Consider the following 14,207-nt stretch of genomic DNA (forward strand, 5'->3'; position numbering starts at 1 on the left):
CATGCATTCTTCGATCACCATGGAATTCAGAAGGGACCCTCCAGCTAGGTATAGCCTTATTTACTTTTCTTTACCAAAAAAAAAGACTTTAAAATCAGAAGAAAATATAGATGAACATATGTCTTGTCTTGTGTTATGGAAAGGAGTTTCAATACTATCACATTAAAAAAAAGAGATAGAAAGGAAATTTTAACTGATTTTTAGGAAACAGATCTTTCATCTTCAGGAAAATGAAATCATTACATACAAGCTGGGAGAAGTTATTTGCTATACATAGCGCCCATAAAGAAAGCTGGACAGAAGTTGGAAGTGTTTTACAGAAAAGTAAACTTGTGAGCAGTAAACATAAAAAGACTGTGATGTGATTGGACTCGGTGGGTCCATCCACTTGGGTGTCTCTGCCTTGATGGAGAGCACACAGCCAGGCATTTCTCTCCTTGTGACAGGGTGACAGTGAAACCAGCATCTCCAAAGAAAGTGTCCTCGAGAGGGACAGTGAGTACAGGTGGAGTTTGCAGAGCCGTTGGGGGTGGGGGGAGGGGTGGGAGAGAGGGAGGGAATGGCCAGGGGGTGGGGAGTCCAGGACCACCTTTCTTTCCCCTGCTGGTGTCTTTGAACCTTACCTTTAGCCAGGCAGTTCTGTTAAAAGTACACCTTTCAGGAAACATGAAAGTTGGTCATCAGCCCGATTCTTATCTAGGTTTTTATGGCCAAGAAGTTGTGTACAAGGTGACCTCCATGCCTGGTGACCTGGACTAACAGGGACACTTTCTTAGCTCTGCTACCTTGTGTTCACAGCAAGTCAAAAGCAAAGTGCGAGGCAAGGCCACAGTGAGATAGTCATTCCTATCAGCTGACGGGTGGTCAGCAAGCCTGGCAGGCGTGTGCCCTGGTGTTCTAGAACAATCTCTTACATGCTCATTGCAGGTGAGAAGGCATCATGGTAGACCACACAGCAATTTCAGTCTTGTATACGTATGCCGCCCTTAGGCTCCTGGATGTTCATCGGAGTATGTTTGTAAAAACTTTGAAGTCACCTTGTGTTAGTTTGGGTCCTCTGGAACCAGATGCCAAGACAGAATGACAAATGCAGAGGACTGTGGGGAACATGAACAAGAAAGGGAAGAGGATGGAAGAGCCTGGAGGGAAAACTACAGACCGTGACAGTCTCCAGCAGGCTGACCGGGAGCCCAGAGGAGAAATAGCCCTGCTTGAACACCCCTGCCACGCTCAGTCACTGGCTGGGAGCCGTCTGGGGAGACCGCTACCTCCACGGACACACTGTGCCAGAGGGCCGGGCATTGCGACCCTCCATCACAAGTTTTCTCTTGAAGGTAGATCTGAATCTGTCCACTCTTCCCGCGCTGACTCCGGTCAGTCACTGACAGGAGACTAGATAAATAAAGGTCTCATCTTTTCTAATTGCATCTTCACGATGGCCGTGGCCATGGCATGGCGTGCCAGCTGGGGGCGCTGCTGCCCGTGGGGAACACTGTCACAAGAGCATCCCTACAACCTGGACGGGCCACCACTACACAAACCCTTTTGGCCTGTGGGCGGGAATTGTGAGCACACAGCCCAGCACGGCTACCCGGGCTGCTGTCGTCCACAGACCCCAGCGGCGTTGCTGAATGAAACATAGCAGCTTGTCTCCCGCCCAGTGAATCATCCAGGAGGCAGCGTTTCTTCACGGACCCTGACGTGACGAGGTTCTCATTGGGCCCATAGTAGTTGTCGGTGGGCTGAAAAGGCAACCGTTTTCAGTCCAAAGCAGCTTTTCTCTGTGAGGTGGCCTGGACTGAACTTCGTGCACAGTCCGACTGAGATCCTCACCTGGCAAACCCTCAAGGTTTGCGGTAACCTTTTTTTAGATGTGATAAAACTCTAAGGTCTGTCTTTTCTGCCTGATCAGCCAAATTGTTCCCTTTAATTTCATCTGAATCCAATTTAGAATCCAGAGGGCTCTTGACAACCCTGAAGGCATTGGGAGTTGTAGTCAATTTAATGTTTCATTAACACACACCCTGTTTTTCATTTGCGAGCTTCCAGAAGTTAGAAATCCCCTTTGTTTGCTTAGCACACCCAAATCACGAACAGCCCCAAAGGCATACCAACTGTCTGCAAATATTCGCAGTTTTGCTCTCATCTGAAGCCTCGGCTGTGCTGGGAGCAGACGCCTTCGGCTGACGTGACCGTGGGCAGTGGAGAGGCAGCCACGGGCAGGCAGGCAGGCGCTGTAGTGACACACCACACCCACGTCTCCCTCTTGGCCATGCTCAGAGCCTCAGCTCAGGATGGCGTGGGTGTTGGGGTGGCAGGAGAATGACATTATCATTCATGGCCCTGGGGGCCTGGGTGAGGTGAACCTCTTGCTCACCCATGAAGCTTTTTACAGGTGTTTTGCAAGGGCTCATACAGAGAACGACAAGGCCTTGTGTCTTACATTTTTCTAGAACCAATTTAATCCTTGCAAGGCTTTGGACTTGAAGGGTTAGGGAGAGGTTTGCTAGGATCAGCCTGAATTTTTATCAGGGAGTTGAAGAAGGGTTCCAAATGAAACGGCCCGATGTCTGCTGTGGATTTCTGCGTGGAACCTGTGGGTGATTTGCTCTCAGGTGATTGATCAGTTTGACTCTGTTAATTGGGGAAAGGAAGCAAAGTGTTGAAGATATTCAGTGCTACTGGTTGAACTAGGCTTTGAATCAACTTCAAGAATGATTTCTCCCTTTTGAGAAAAGGGGGGGGGCATCATGGCAATACTCTAAGAAATCTCTTTCCAGCAAATAAACAGGCTGAGTGGACTAAGGACAGGCTCTCCCCCTAAAGAAAATCTTGTTGAGAGGCAAGGGGGGGAATTTGAAGGCTTTAAGGGGGCTATTTGAGAACACTACCATAAGGATCTTCTCCAGACTGAGGAAGGGGTCTAACGTTTGAGTGTGGTGGGACTGAGCACGGAAAGAGTCGCTCTGGTCAATTAAAGTAGTTCTGACCTCCTTTCAGAACATTATCGAGGTGTTCTAGGTGGTAAAATGGGGAAAAGCCCCGCCGCTGCCTGCTGGAGGGACCGAGGGCTTAGCGTGTAAGGGTCTCCTCAGCTGTTTCATTTAAGGCAATCTTTTTTCCAGGGGCCAGGCCTCCTGCAAGAAGGGCAAACATTCTTTTTTTTTTTTTTTTTGGGGGGGGGGGGGAGCTTTGGTATTGTGTGTGTGTGTGTGTGTGATAGAGGGTATTTTTATTGATTGAGTTAGGGGGGTAAACATTCTTAGATTAGTATTGGTCCCAGTTTAGATTGCCATGGCTTTCTGGAAGACACAAACAACGGTCACAATTAAAGAGTCATGTTTTTAATTTCCTTTTAATTGCATCATCAAATGTCCAGGCTAGTTGGTTAGTAAGATTGATCTAGCTAGGGGTAGAAGACTTTTTCCTTCCCTAGTTCCTTCCTTGTTATTTTAAGGAGAAGGGGAAGGTCATGGTTCAGGTTACTTACAAACAGCTGAAGGCAATTCTAACAGAGTCTACGTCTGAGGAATCTCAGAATTTTCTTTAAGAACATCCTGGATTACTGTATTCTGAATCAGAATCCCCCATTTCCAGGGGATGCTGGTCTATGAGGGTGAGATTCCTGCTGGACCCACTTATGACAGGAAGAACGTAAAAAAAAAAAAATCAGACCTTTAAAAAGATAAAGCATTTCTTTGGAATCAAAGAATTGCTATTCAGGATACACAGATTAAGGTAGAAACCTAAGACCTGCCCTAAGTAGGGATAAAGTTCAAGTTTTTACCTAAGCTGGGGTGGCTGGGTAGGGAGTTGCTTTTCAGGAGTGAGAGAGAGAGAGAGAGAGAGAGAGAGAGAGTGTGTGTGTGTGTGTGTGTGTGTGTGTGAGAGAGAGAGAGAGAGAGAGAGAGAGAGAGAGACAAAAAGAGAGAGAAAGAGAGAGAGAGGGGTGGCTCACAGCCAGGCCCATGCAGGGTGCCTTGGGACAAGATCTAGGAGTGAAAGACGATGGGAATGGCACAGGTATTGGGGTGTAGGGGAAGCACGCCCCATTTGAGTTCTTCTAAGGCTGGATGCAGGAACAAATAAACATTAAAGAGTAGTAGGAGAAAAGGTCAAAATTCAATAACCTACGTTTTGAGAAGTCACATCGTTGCACAGTCTAAAGAACAGTGGAGAGGACTGGGGGTGCTTGTGCGGTGTTTAGGAACCTGGGGTGTCAAGGAGGGAGGGGATTTTAGGTGACAAGCAAGAAGAGGTTTTTAGGTAGAGAGGACATACTGTCTGATAACTTTCAGTGAAGAGGCCCCCACCCCACCAAACAACATTCTTCTAGGCCATAAAAGGAGGATCAGAGATTGCTCTTCTGATTACAAAAAGGGCAGAAGTCGAGGACATCAGGTAGGACAGGGAGGGGCTCGGGCAGGACCAGAGCCTTCTCCTCAGCCTCAGGGGATCTCATTGCTCTTAGCTCAATGCACTCTGCCTGCTAGAGCTGGGGACCAGCTCAGAGAAGCTTGGGGTGTCTGATTTAGCACCGTCAGATTTCCCTTCCAACTTAAGTGTGGGTGGTGTGGGCTAATCTGGAGAGTTGGAAATGCCTAAACCTGGGAGGTGACAGGCCAGCAAACACTGCATAGTGTAAAAAATCAGAATTCCTCTGAGTGAATTTGAAGCTGCAGCTGACTTTGCTCAGCGACTTAGCATCAGGTGGCAGAAGGCTTTATAGTTGCAAAGTGAGTGGCTCACGGTTATGAGCAAAAGATAAGAGATAATTTCAGGCAAAGCCTGAAGGGGGAAGGCAGAGGTGTCTCCTTATTAGCAGATTATGTTAGCATTGACCGGGAAACTGGACTTTTGGTTTAAAATTTCACCTTTGGGAGTGACTCAAATTGCAGTGAGTCTTGGTGGTGCTTGGCACAAACGGCTCCATTTAGAGCCTGCTCTTTCTTTTCTTTATTATTACTATTATTTTTTAACACGAAGTACATTGCTGAGGGAGCAGTGAGCGGGTCAGGAGAAGTCTGCTGCACCCTGTGGATCACCTCCAGGGTCCGGGGCTGGGGATGGAACCCGCACCGAGGTAGCTGCAGCTCACTTACAGTGCTGTGTCCTAACCCGCTGCACCACCAGGGAGGGCCGAGCCTGCTCTTTTCAATAGGAATGGAGGGGTGCCATGGTTGAAGCCCCGTATCCTAAAGGAGAGTGAGGGTGGGAAATTCTGGAAAGATCTTTTTGCCTCTGTAAAGCAGTAGTTGAGAGACCAAAAGGTGTGCCCAGGGAGATGGAGACCAGACCTCAAACCAGGTGCCCCTCTGTATCCTCATCTGTAAAGAGGGTGAGGGTGGGGTGCAGTCTCTGACTTTACCCCCCCCCAAGTTTCCCCTACTACCTAGGTCCTCAACCTGAGGGTTGCAGTTCCAACAATAAGCCACCAGAGGTCGCCTTCTGACAGATGTGGAAATAAAACAACCCAAACCAGTGTGGCTAGCAAAAGGATGCTTTCATCCTTTATTTGATCTTCGAGAAGAAGCTGCCGACTGGGATAAACTCTGTTGCATGTGCTGCGGACACAGAGCAGAGCACGGCCCCTGAAATGGAGCTACTACCCTTTCCCCTCCACAAGCCCACGTGATCCCTCAGCAGATGCTGCTCCATCCAGAAAAGACTCTGTCCCCCTGCAGTGCCACCCTCCTTGTCCAGCCTCCTTCGCATCCTGCCTGGACGGCTGCAGTGGTCTCTTCATTGGCTGTCTTGCTTCAGTCCTTCCTCCCCGCATCCACGTTCAGCCCCAGGAAGCTGCCAAGGCTCAGTCAGAGCCTGCCCCTCTCTGCTCAGAGCCCTCCAGCCTGCTCAGCTGTCCTCACAGGACCTTCCCATCACACCAGACCTCCCCTCCCCCCTCTCCTGGTCTGCTCCAGCCAGGTTGGCCTTCTTTCGGGTTGTGGACAAGTGGGGCTCCACTGGGCAAGCAGGCTGATTTGCATCTGATTTGCATCTGATTTGCACGTGGAGTGGAGGGGCCCAGTGGAAAGCTGGAAAGGTCTGCGCAGCCTTTTGGATGGAGGGTCTCGGGTGTTACATTTCCACAAAGGTCCTTTCTCTCGGCTATGACCTCTCTATTCGCTGGGGCTCCCACACCCTCTCCCCCCTCTGGCCTGGGCCCTACCATCTGGGGTTGGAGGACAAAGACTCCTTACTCTCAGAACCCTCTTTCCCTGCAAATTCCCACCTGTCAAGCCCAGCCTTTGACCTTGTACAACTCTGCCAGCTCAGGCAGCAGATTTGGGGAGGGGCGAGTCCCCCAGCCTAAGGCAGCCCAGCCCCCTCCCAGCCTCCACCATCTGTCCCAGGCAGCGTCCGCTTCTGCCACCTGCTCTGTGTGAGCCAGGCCAGGTCACCTCCCCTTTCTGGTCCTTGGTTTCCCCATATGTCACAGGCAGAGGTGGGGCTGGGTGGCAAGTACCATGTGTCCCACTTTTATTAGTTGTTGCCATACCCTGGACCCACCTGGTCTATTAGTGACCTACTGTTGATGTGAATTTACTCACCTTTACTTGAACATATTTAATGTAGGAAGAAATGTCACACTACCTCGGTAAGTAGAAATGCAGTGTCACTTTTCAGAAAAAAGATAATGGACTAGGAGCTAAACAATATTGTTAAATTCTAGTCTACATGTGAAAGCAGTTGGGCACATTGACAGGATATTCCAGGGAAGGCAAAGCTACAGAAATAGAAAACAGCTCAGTGGTGTGAAGAGCAGAGAGTGGCTATAACAGGGCACAAGAGCAGAGGGGGGACGGGGAGGACAGACGTCCCACTGCTGGGGCCTGACGGAGGCTTTGTGGGTGGAGAACTGACGGGACTCTGCTGGGGGGATATTCAGGCCTGCCTGGCCCTCCCCTGCCTCCCTCTGTCTCCGGGGTGTCCCTGACGCCAGGAGCTGGCTGGAAGCTCTGCTTCTGGGCTGACACCAGGAGCAGGTCACTCCCTGCCAGGACTCGAGGTGGTCTGGCCAGTGTCTCTGGAGTCTCTGGGTGTCGCTCTGGCCCGGCCTGCGCTGCGGGCTTCACTAGCATCGTCTCGTAGGCTTGATGCAGCCTCTGACAATGTAGGTGAGATTGTTTCTCCCGTCAAATATGAGGGAAGTGAAAGTCCAGAGTTTCAGGAACTTTCTGGTCAGGCTGACCCCAGAATTGTTGATCTAGACTACAAAGGGCAGCTTTTCATCTTTGAAATCTAAACTCCCCCCACGTGGGCTCCAGATGTTCAGCAATTTAACAGCAATATCTTCCTGTCCTTCTAGTCAGGTCACTGGCTTTTTGGCTCACATACACTGCCGGGTAAGTGAATTAACCAGGTTGTTTACGCCACCGGCCTCTGTGGCCATCACCTGCGGCCCGATGGTGTTTACGCAGAAGCGGGCACAGACACGTGGGGCCGGGGTGTGGGCGTGTGTGAGTGGGCACACCTGGGCCTAGAGGCGGCGAGAAGCAGCAGCGGTGGGGCAGGGAGGAGAGGACGAGCAGACGGGGGGACAGGGAGGAAGAGGCGAGGCCAGGAGACGACATGAGCGAGAACTCCAGAAGCCCAGAGAAAGAGTGTAAAGAGCGTGGGGGACTGGGAGGCTCCGTGGCCTGCCTGGCTCCAGCATCCCTGACAGCCCAGCCTGTTCCAAGGCCACCAGCTTCCCTGCTTGGTGTGCCTGCGCACTGCACAGTTCCCCACGAGCATTAGTGCCCAGAACACCCCGAGGTCTCCCAAGGGCCCCTGAGGGCTCTACCCATCTGTCCGAATGGACCGTGAACCTGCCCTGTGCATGCTGGCTCTACACACACCTCATTTTTGCCTCAGGACCTTTGTACATGCCTTCCAGTAGATTCCTACGTAACTGCCTTTGCTTACCCCTCAAGGAGAAACCTCCCTAAGCACGTGAAGTTACCAGGCTTCAGCCCTCCCGCCATTAGCCTCTATGACCAGCACCTGTGGTCTGGAAAGCACCTGTAATTATAGACATCTGGGCCCAGGGAGCACAGGGCATGCGCATATGTAAATGAGGACACGAGTGAGAGGGGATATAAGAGCAGAGTCACTGTGTGGGTTGGATGCTACAAAGAGGGCAGATGAGAAGAAGAGAGAGATGTATTTTCTTAAAGCTTTACGCATATAAAACCTGGGGCGCAGGCCAGAGGTGCGGGGGTGGGTGAGAAGATTCAGCAGGTAGAGAGGGGAGCAGAACAGGCCGATTGACTGAAATACTCTGCTGAGGGGGAGAAGTGGGGGAGACAGGAGAGGTCTGCTGCGCCATGTGGGTCAGCGTCCTGGCTTGAGGCTTGAACTCTTGCTGTGTTGGCTGCGGGTAACTTCAGAGTGCTGAGATTCAATCCCTTGCACCACCAGAAAGGCCCCATCCAGAGAAATATTGAGAGACAAAGTTGGCCTGTCCCCAGGTTCAGCATTAAAGTCCTGTAAAAATTTTACTGCGGGCTCCAAAATTGTTTGCAAGAACTGAAGATAAACTTACCCAGCCTGGGTGGCTGCAAAACACTGCCTATGTAAAGCAGTCCTGTCTTTCCTCTGCTCGATTCCTATTTATAACATCTTTCACTTCTTGCTTCACTACCTCATCTGTGTTCTCTCTCCTTCAGTAGAATGTACTTCTGCGTTTCCATCTCTTCCTGATAGGCACAGACCAGAAGCCCAAAATATCTTTTGAGGAAGTAAATATTAAACCACACCAGTAGAAGGTGAAAAGTGAGGTCTGCGGGGCAGGAATGGGGCACTCGAGTCCTTTCTGCGGTCAGCTCCTGAATGTCGAGGCAGAAAATGTAGCACCCAGAAGAACAAAGACCCAAAAGCAAGAGGAAAGCTAGCGCTAGCTAGTGTCAGCTCAGTGCTGACAGTGACCCCTCGAGCTCCAGTCTCACGCTCCCCAAGAGCGTGTGCCCTGGCTCCTGGGTGCCGTAGCTGCCTCCATTCACCTGACAGAACCCTGCACCCTGCAAGGGGCACACTGGCCTGGGACTTGGAGCTCTGCAGTGGTAGAGGGGGAGCCCCAGTTGCCTATGGGGGGGGGTTAGTTTTACTTGCCCCTTGCTGGTATCTGAACAGAGGACATTTCCCTGCACCCCGCTTTTTTCTTTCTTATGGATTGGCACAATCAAATTAACATCACACAGGGTAATAAGAGAAAAGAATCAATTTAATTACATACAGGTGCAGAACCCACGAGAGTGAATTCTAATGCCAGTGGGGCAAACCGAGGGTGGTTATCCTGAGCTAAAGAGTGGCCTAGGGACCTGGGGCTTGGAGTGAGAGGCGGGGTGGGGGGGGTGGGGGGTGGCCCTGGGGAGGCCAGGTGCTCTGTAACTGGATGTTAGCTCTTTTGCAGATCAGTTCTTCTGATAGGTGAAAGCTGGGGAAAGTCCTAACAATGGGTTACAGCCCCAATTTCCCTTCTTCTAGGTAGTTGAAGGAGTGGTCAGAGTTTCCTGTGAATCCGCTGGGCTTGACTGAACGCAGCTCAAAATAAACCACATACCGACGTGACACATCTTTGGGAGACCTATTCTGAACTTCTTGGGGGGCAGGGCTGCCCTTCAGTGGTATGGGAGGTTGAAAACAACCCTCCCCCCAAACTCAACAGAAGAGAGGTCAGGACTGATCTGCCCATAGGTGGATCTTTACTCTGATGGGGCAGCCCAGGAGTCAAACCAGAAACTTTAGGGGAACCACAACAACTAGTAGTGACAGCAGCCATAACACTTGTCGGCCACTTACCTGGGCCAAACTCGTGCACACTGGTAGTTCATAACATCCAGAGGAAGCAGGGTCACCACTCAAGGTTGGCAGTGGGAGAGATGTGGCTCAGAAAGGTGGCGCCTCTTTCCAGAATCCACAGCCAGAAAGGTGTGGCACGAGCACTTGAATGCCAGTCCTGGGGGGGGGCGGGGGGGCTCCAGTCAGCCCTCTGAAAGCCCCTGGGGGAGGAGGGACACGGGGCTTGGGGAGTGAGTCAGCAGGCCCTTTCTCAGTTAGGTTCTCAAGCACTTAGGGCAGGCCTGCAGTAGCCGGGACTGGGCCTCGGGGCGAGGAGGCAAGCGGGAGCAGGCCTGTCCCCCTACCCCCTGCACTCTGTGCAGGCGGAGCGTGGCCCTGTCAGTGAACAGATGCAGATGATGGAGGTGATGGGAGAGACTGGGAGGGGAGGAAATGTGGAAAAGGGCCCTCAGCTCAGCTGCAGAGGGAGCCAGGAGGAGAAAATGCAGGAAGAGGACTCCAGGTGGGCACTGGAGGGTGGTGGGGGGAATAGGCCACAACTCCAAGCACCTGGATACTGCTGGGGTGGGGAGCCGAAGGTGGGCTCTCTGGGCGCTTCTGAGCTGAGCTCCCCACTGCATCTCTCAGCCACACATGCCTGGCTGCATGCTTTACCTGGGGGTCGGGGGTGGGGAGTGGGTTCCTACTATCTTCAGGTGTGGGAAATTGCTTCTTGGGCTTTGTGATTGCTCTGATCCTGCTTGGTTTAGAATCACATCCTTTCTAAGGTCAAACCCAAAACCTGTCCTTGGGTCATATTTTGGGGGCACCTCCCTGAGTATTCCTTCCAGAGAGGCATTGAACCTCAGAAAAAGAGCCCTGCCCAGGGCCTTGCTGCCTGGCTGGGGGAGGGGTGACCAGCAGTGTGGCGGAGTCAATGAGCCTGTCCTCAGGTTGGGCTGTGACCCTAGGAGGCTCTAGGTGGCTTGAGAGGAATGCCCTGTGGAACCTAAAGGCAGGGGGACAGTTCCTGCCTCAGGGCTGGCTGGTCGTTGTTCTCTAGTGGGGACTCTGGAGCAGAGGAGGAAGTGAACTCAGTTATATTCTGGAGACCCACCATCTGCAGATAAGGGTTTCCACCAATTTTGTGGGCTGTTTAGTAACTGTTGTAAAACATTAGGTTTTGAGGGGTGAATCTGTTTGGGAACAGTGGAATAAGGAAAGAGAAAGGTATTTTTGACCAGATTGATTAGAATCTCTCCTGTGGTGGTGTGCACTGTGAAACTAATTGCAGGAAAAATGGGCAAGAGAAGTGTGGATCCTGCCTCCAGGCAGTTCAGGGAGTTGTTGGGGAGACAGACAAGAGACAAACATAGGAATATACCAAATGTCAGGAGGGTTGGAGGCTAGAAAGGTGGATGTGAATGATAGGGGGAGGATGGGAGATTTAGAGGGAACAGCATTTGAGCAGACCCGAAAGAGGTGAAGATGTTGAGAGGGCATCTGTGTGACTGGAGAAGAGCATCCAGACAGGAGAGAGCATGTTCAAAGGTCCTGGGGCCTGAAAGTGCTTAGGGATATTTGAGAAGATACTTGAGGGCCAGTGGTTGAGTGGGGTTGGGTAATAGAGAGATGAGGCTGACAAGGTGGTTCAGATCACAACGATCGTGGTATTCAGAGCTTGTCAGGGAGACTTTCGAGGGTTTGGACGGAAGACAATAGATATTTTCTATAAAGTTTTCCTCCCTCCCCTGGCCCCCAGTCAACCTAGTAGCCATCACTTCTAGAGAAGTTCAGATGCAAGTCAATAGAGAAAATTCCCCATAAATGAAACGAAACGAACCAGAAAAATTCAGATGCAAGTGATAGTTCAGTTAAACTTTAAAAATAAAACTGCATCCAGGCTGGCACCCCACTAACCACCAGCAGTGTTCCCTGGAAACTGATGGCCCCCACCAGCCCTCATCGCTCGCGGTGTTGCCCGTGAGCTGGTGTCCATACCAACATTTCCACCACCTGCAATATTTCCTATCCCACAGCCTTTACAAGCTTTTTTTTGCTTTTTTTTTTTTTCCTGAGGACAAAAGTACTTGCTAACCCAGTGCTGGAAATGCAAGGGACGCTGAGATATAAAAGCAAGCTGCACTCTGGCCCTGGGGCAGGTTGTCAATTTGACACCTGTCCTTTCCTCCCTTTCAATAAATTTCACTTTACTTGGAACCTCTACATCTCTGAATTCTTCCACAACCCTCTTCGAGCTCATCTAGCACTTGGAGAAAGTGGCCTCTAAATGAAACGAAACAAAGCCAAATCTAGCCAGCAGGTGCACAGCACACTGTTTGCTGCTAGCACAGGCTGATTTCATCTTGGTTTCGAGCTGAGTGGAGAAAGCTGTGCCAGCCAAGTCAGGGTGCACTGAAGCAGCCACAGACCTGCCCATGGGGCAAGGTGTTAACTGCTGCTCACCTGCTGGGTCAGGAGAAGGCCACAGGAGGGGCCAGCTCGCACACACTAACAGTGTGTCCAGTGTCTTATTCTTAAGGTTGTCCTTTGATTTCCACACGGTGGGGCAGGGAGAAGAATTGGGGTGCTTTCAATCCTTCAGAATTGGCACTGGATACTTAACAAACACTTAAAGTAGGGAGCATCACCAATGTGCTACTGGTGTATGGAAGATGCTCAGGGTTCTAGGATATGCGTGTGCCCAAATGATCTTTTTGCGTGGCCCGGTTGGGAATCCTGGGGAAGTCCTACAGGCCCTGTTTCTCTTAATTTTTTTAATCTGGGAATGCAGCTCAGGGTTTTGTGTTGGGTTGTTTTCCACTTTGAAAACAAAGCTTTGAAGATGAAAGGGTCAGCAGGGCCTTTATCCAGGCATCTCAGGTTATCTCCCAGCCCCTGATTGAAGGTGTGGGGCTCTGAGAAGAATCCACCTCAGCACCATTGCTGTCATTCCCGTTTTAGTGATGGGAAGCCAAGGTCTGGAGGGAGCCCAGACAGTGCGGCCACGTGATCAAATGCTTGCGTGAAATTTGCCAGAATAAGGTATTTTAATCTGTTCAAACCATTTCCTTCCATTCCCGCTTTCCCTTGTATCAGATGATGTTGGCGTGAATGTGACAGTTTGCCCCTCTGGCTTAGAGGACCTTTGCATTTAGTCAGGGGTAGTGGTTTCACTTATGCTGCTTCCAGGCAATAATGGGAATAAATTACTAGCAACTGATCTGGTATAGGAGTGGTTTCCAGAAATACCCCTACCTAGCACACTGAGCTGATTTAACTGGTGCTGTAGCATGGAAGTGTAGGGAGTCAGAAGTCTTTTCTCCAAACCTGTGAATGGGCCCATGGGCCCAATACCAGCAGTTCATGGTTGTAGAGGAGAGCTTAGAAATGTTTATATAGTCAGAAACAGTCTTTCACAGGTTATTAATGAAAACTGGTTTTTTGGATTTTAATATTTGCAGAATTTGCCATGTATTGTAGTTCTCTAACCAATATAATGACTTTATTGCCTAACTTATAGTTCTGTTCTTACAGAAGTCTTCCTAAATTATGTAAGTCCCAGAAGTGCAAAGTCTGGATCTGACCCTGCTCAGTTTTCTTTTTCAGGATCACAGGATCCTCCTTGTATTTCCTCACTGCTCCTGCCAAACCAGTCTTTCACTTTTCCATGGGAATAAACAATGTTTCAGACTCCTGGTGGACAAACCTTAGTTTTCTCTTTCATCAATGGGAATAATAGACTCTCTTTAGATAGTAACGCAGTCAAGTGAGAATGTGTGTAAAGCCTCCAGCACAATCTAGCAGAGGACAGGGTGGTTAGCTGGTCCTCCAGAGACTGCCAGCCTCCCTATTTATGATAGTATCTGTTCTAGCTTCATGGTGTACCCCGGCCAGAATGCCAGCCATCGACATATTAGTCCTTCCCCTTTTTACCCGGGCTATGCAGACAGTAAGTGCTCAGGCTCTGGCATCCAGCCAAAGAATGAGACACTGGCTGGAATACAAAATAGAGGCCGGCTCCAAGTGAGCAATGTTCCAGGCCCAAACGATGGCTCACTGCTGTAAATTTTCTTATTTTGAAGGGCCCTTAGTTTATTCTAATTCTCTGCTAAAAAATTTTTTTCTTAAACTGTTTGTTTAACTGTTGAACACTTGGGAAATCCACAAAATATAAATGTATACATGTGATGTTATGATTATGTATTTAATACACATTTCTACTGCACATAATGCTGAAACATACATACATGAAAACAAACTTTCTTAGCCTTTCTCCCATAATTTAAATCTTTTAACTACGTCATTTTTAATGACGGCATAATGTTACTCATCAGAAAGTGGGGATAATTAAAGGTACTTATCTCAAGAGTTAAGCTGTGAGCACTGACAAGAATTATGCCCCAGAAAGCTACCTGGCATGTGAAAAGCTCAAACTTAGCTCT

General features: G+C 50.0%; 1 protein-coding gene across 1 annotated transcript in view; it reads left to right on the plus strand.

The window, feature by feature from the left end:
• FAM110A (family with sequence similarity 110, member A) overlaps positions 1–14,207 on the plus strand; it is a 33,927-nt gene that overhangs the window by 7,688 nt on the left and 12,032 nt on the right. The gene's annotated exons all lie outside the window — the stretch shown is intronic.

The sequence above is a fragment of the Condylura cristata genome, unplaced genomic scaffold (genome assembly GCF_000260355.1).
Source record: "Condylura cristata isolate star-nosed mole 26May11 unplaced genomic scaffold, ConCri1.0 scaffold00022, whole genome shotgun sequence".
Classification (NCBI taxonomy): Eukaryota; Metazoa; Chordata; class Mammalia; order Eulipotyphla; family Talpidae; genus Condylura; species Condylura cristata.